This window comes from Scylla paramamosain, chromosome 39 (genome assembly GCF_035594125.1).
Source record: "Scylla paramamosain isolate STU-SP2022 chromosome 39, ASM3559412v1, whole genome shotgun sequence".
Classification (NCBI taxonomy): Eukaryota; Metazoa; Arthropoda; class Malacostraca; order Decapoda; family Portunidae; genus Scylla; species Scylla paramamosain.
The window spans coordinates 5,507,501-5,512,500 of record NC_087189.1 but is presented as its reverse complement, the minus strand read 5'-3'; the positions used below and the strand labels follow the sequence as shown (position 1 = coordinate 5,512,500).

General features: G+C 50.5%; 1 protein-coding gene across 1 annotated transcript in view; it reads left to right on the top strand.

The window, feature by feature from the left end:
- Positions 1-4,132: 4,132 nt before the first annotated feature.
- The window catches only part of LOC135092111 (uncharacterized), a 79,814-nt gene continuing 78,946 nt past the window's right edge, over positions 4,133-5,000 (top strand). The window contains exon 1 of the mRNA XM_063990331.1: positions 4,133-4,735. The gene's annotated coding sequence lies outside the window, so the exon portion shown is untranslated. The remainder of the gene's footprint in view (positions 4,736-5,000) is intronic.

The following is a 5,000-nucleotide window of genomic DNA, read 5'->3' as shown; positions in this document are numbered from 1 at the left end:
CTCTCCTCCCGCGGCCTCGCTGCACAAGACTTTCTACTTTCTCTCACCCCTATTCTGTCCACCTCTCCAATCCAAGAGTTAACCAGCATTCTCAATCATTCATCCCTTCTCTGCTTAACTCTGGCACTGCCTGCCTGCTGTTGTGTTTCCTCCTTCCTTTTCCTCTTTCCTGTGACTTGAACTCTTTCAAGAGGGAAGTTTCAAGACGCTTATCTTCAAATTTTGGATGACTCTTTTGACCTTTCTTTTGGGAATGGCACCTCAGTGGGCCTTTTTTTTTTTTTAACTCTTTGTTGCCCTTGGTCAGTGTCCCTCCTGGATAAAAAAAATGAGATATTTAAATAATTTCGCGGGTCTTCGGGAGAAACACTTCCACACGGGACTTTAAGAGTGTGGGGCGCTTTAAGATGTTTGCTTTAAGAGGATACTGAGGACTTTTGAGCAAGCCTGAAAGGGTATGGTTACAAATGAATTCTATGGATGCATGGTATGTCAAGCATTAACATGATGGAAAGTACAGCTGCCTTTATAGGGTTAGTGATAGTGGTGGTGGCGGTGGTGGTAGTGGTGGTGGTGGTGGTGGCGGTGGCGGTGGTGGTAATAATGATGATGAGGTGTGATCCATCTTTCATTTCTTCGACACCATTATCACCACCACCACCACCACCACCACGAACAACAACAACAACAACAACAACATCCCCACCACCACAAACAACGACAACAACAACAACAACAACAACAACAACAACAATAACAATCCAGAGAGAGAGAGAGAGAGAGAGAGAAAAAAAAAAAGAAAGAAAAAAGGAAAGACGAAAGAACGACATTTTTTGGCAGGAAGGGAATTGATACGCCGATGTTGCTATCTTGTCTGTCTGTCTGTCTGTCTGTCTGTCTGTCTGTCTGTCTGTCTATCTCTGCATCAGTTTCTCTTCTGCCTCGTCTATATATCTGTCTGTCTGTCTTCTGATCTTCCTCTTGTCTCTTTTTCTTTTTATGTCTCTGTGTCTTTCTCTCTTTCTGTCTGTCTGTCTGTCTGTCTGTAATTTTGGCCATCAGTCTTCCTACGTATTTTCTTGTCTTGTATTTTACTTTGTGTGTGTGTGTGTGTGTGTGTGTGTGTGTGTGTGTGTGTGTGTGTGTGTGTGTGTGTGTTGTGGTTCTTCTCTCTCTCTCTCTCTCTCTCTCTCTCTCTCTCTCTCTCTCTCTCTCTCTCTCTCTCTCTCTCTCTCTCTCTCTCTCTCTCTCTCTCTCTCTCTCTCTCTCTCTCTTTCACCTCAGGTCTCTTTCCTCTTCCTGACGTGGGCAATGGAGCAAAATGTTTTCCTTTTCCCCTTCAAGAAAAGAAAAGCTTTATCCTACTCTGTTCTTCAATTTTCTTCCTTCCTAACCTTTTTTTCTTTAATAATAAACTCCCAGCAATTTTTCTCGCCTCTCCTCAAAACAACTTCCAAATTAACCCTGTTTATATATTTATTTTTTATTTTCTTTTATATTCTTCACTTTCTTAATAAACTCCGGATTCTCTCTCTCTCTCTTTCTCTCTCTCTCTCTCTCTCTCTCTCTCTCTCTCTCTCTCTCTCTCTCTCTCTCTCTCTCTCTCTCTCTCTCTCTCTCTCTCTCTCTCCATTTTTTTCGTTCTTAATTAAGTCTTTCATTCTACTTGAATTCACATCCTTCTCCTCCTCCTCTTCTTCTTCTTCTTCTTCTTCTTCTTCTTCTTCTTCTTCTTCTTCTTCTTCTTCTTCTTCTTCTTCTTCTTCTTCTTCTTCTTCTTCTTATTATTATTATTATTATTATTATTATTATTATTATTATTATCATTATTCGTTTCTCATTGCTTTTATATTTTTATTACTATTTTATTATTAATTCATTCATATATTCTCTCTCTCTCTCTCTCTCTCTCTCTCTCTCTCTCTCTCTCTCTCTCTCTCTCTCTCTCTCTCTCTCTCTTCTTCTTCTTCTTCTTCTTCTTCTTCTTCTTCTTCTTCTTCTTCTTCTTCTTCTTCTTCTTCTTCTTCTTCTTCTTCTTCTTCTTCTTCTTCTTCTTCTTCTTCTTCTTCTTCTTCTTCTTCTTCTTCTTCTTCTTCTTCTTCTTCTTCTTCTTCTTCTTCTTCTTCTTCTTCTTCTTCTTCTTCTTCTTCTTCTTCTTCTTCTTCTTCTTCTTATTATTATTATTATTATTATTATTATTATTATTATTATTATTATCATTATTCGTTTCTCATTGCTTTTATATTTTTATTACTATTTTATTATTAATTCATTCATATATTCTCTCTCTCTCTCTCTCTCTCTCTCTCTCTCTCTCTCTCTCTCTCTCTCTCTCTCTCTCTCTCTCTCTCTCTCTCTCTCTCTCTCTCTCTCTCTCTCTCTCTCTCTCTCTCTCTCGCTTCCTGTTGATCTGTGCCTTGCCAGTAAACACCTCAACGTTATTCACACCTGTAATCTAATCAAGGGTGTGTTTCCCCAGGTGTCGCTCAGGTACCCGCTGCGTCACTTCTCCGCCTCATCCTCCTCATCTCTCTCCTTCTGTCAGAATTCTCATTTTCTCTTTCATTGAATCACATTCACTCACGCCGTCACGCTAATGAACGTAGTGTGGCATTATGGGAGTTTTGGATGTAATCTTTGTCTTAATCATTAATCTCATTCATTTTTTTTTTTTCAATTTGGTGTCCGTATCGTTTGTTGTATTCATTTTCTTAATTTCTGGTCTTTGCCATTGATGTTTTCTTTATCATTTTGGTTTTCCTTAATGGTAGTGAAATATTATCTTTGTGTCTAATTATCTATCTACCTGTCTATCTACTTACCTCTGCTTAGCTCATATCTGTCCATCAATATAGCAGAGAGACCTTGAAATATTGCATAATCTCTCTTACCAGTCATCTAACATTCAAAGCTTCCTATCTCTATTACTGCTTGCTTGTTTAGTGTAATCCGACAGCTTAGATATTACCAGCTGCGTGTCTCTTCAAAGTTAATATTAGTGCAAAAATTTAAATAGATCATCCCATTCTTCATTCGACGCGGTGTGTTTACTGGTTCTTTGAGTGCAGCGCTTCTCAAGGTGTCGGGAGTGGCAGGAGTGAGGCGCGCTGTGGAAAAACTTCGATATTTGTAGGAAGCATTTATTCATGTCCTGATGAGCTGCCGGGATGCTGAGCTGGTGGCGTGGTGAGGTGTGGTGCTGTGGGCCTGTGACGTGATGGTGCGTGTGTGTGGGCGAGTGTGTGGGTGGTGATGAGGGCGTGGCGAGCGAGCGGCATTGTGAGAGGCGTGTGTTTGTGTGTGGTGGGCGTGCCCCGGCGTGAGGGGGCGTGGTGTAGGGGAGTGAGGGAGTGAGGTGAGGGTGTGGTGAAGGAGTGGTTGGCGATGAGGGAAGATGGCGGCCCACACCTCTGGCAGCGAGTCACCTGTGCGGCGCCACACCCACCGCCTGGCCACACCCGCGCCCCGCTGCTGCCTGGCTCTTCCGGAGGTGTGGCTGGCGGGCCGCACGCCACACATTCGTCCTGAGTGCCTCGAGGAGCCCCGCCCGCGTGGGTGTGGGCGTGGCGGGGAGGCGGTGATCTCTGCTGGGTGTGGTGGCGTGGGTAAGGATGGGGGCGGGAGGGGATGAGCACACCTTGGCAGGCGGCGCGCCCTAGCTGCCTGGCTAGGAGTGGGCGTGGGCGAGGTGCGGGGCGGGATTCGCTGCGGCGCGGCCAGGCCAGGGAGGGTGTGGTCGCGTGAGGAGGAGGGAGTTGGGAGCGCGGAGCCGCCAAGATGGCCCTGGTCTCCAGGGAACAGCGGAGGGCGGTACCTGGCCGCGCCCTGCCGCGCCCTGCTCAAGCCAGACGCACCAGGCGCCGCCGGGGAGGGCGGGACGCGCCGACACGCTGGTGGGGAGGCGGCCGCCGCCACAATTAGCCCCGTGGGGCGGTAAAGGTGAATGGTGACACGCTAGGTGTGGCCATGTGGGCGGACACCTGGGCGGCCACACCCTCGCACCTGTCGTCGCGCCCCGCCCTGGCAGGGACAGGATTCATTGATCCCGGCCGGCCGCCGCTCGAGGGCCGCCTCCTCGCCTCCCGCTGACGGAGGCCGCGGCGCCGCCTCAGCGTGTGAGCCTCAGGTTTAGTAAGAGCCGCGGGAGGTCGGTGTGTCGTTTCAAAGTTATCAATGAAGAGTTGAAGCAGCTGCGCGTTGCGTCGTGCGTGGGCGGTGGTGGGCGGGGCGAGGCCGTTCAGCCAATGAGAAGGCGTCCTTCCTCGGCACATATTCGCGGTACGTTCGGCGGTCACAGGAGCGAGTCAGTCAGTGAAGTGAGGGCCCTTGGTGAGCGGCAACCAGCAGTAGCCTGCAGTCCTGCCCGCCTCACACGCCGCCTCCGCCGCCTCACCCGCTCCTCACCACCACACCGCCCGCGGCACGACCCCCTCCAGCACCAGCGGCGGCAGTCCGGGGCAGCCCGCCTTCACCCTTCACCCTGGGCTCTACGGGTGCTCGCCAGCGCTCGGGTGTCCTTCCTGTCCCCCTGTCCCTCCCGTGCTCGGCGGCCCCCGCCAGGCAGGCCAGTCCGCTTCCCAGCACGTCCCCGCCCCACAACACCACGGCCGCCCCGCTCTCCGCCCCCTCGCCGACGCCCCACGCACTGACCACGGGGGCCATCCGCCGCGCCAGGCGGGCACCTACCTCATCCTCGTCCCCCTCCACGCCTGCTACACTGTCGCCACACACACACGTAAGTAGCTCACTTGTTCCCTCCTCCTTCCCTCGCCTCACCTCCCTGTGCGGAGCGAGGTTCCCCAGGGGCGCGGCGGGATGTCCCCTGTAGTGTAGCACCCTGGCGAGCCACACGAGGCCTGAGGGACGGGTGAGTGCCCCCGTGGCTGCTGTCCCCAGGCGCCACCAGGCTGACAAAGGTTCCTTGCCACCACCCAGGCGGCAAACTTTGGTGATTCCCGCCGCCTGTGTGACGCTGTGCCTGCTTGGCGAGCGTGCCCTGC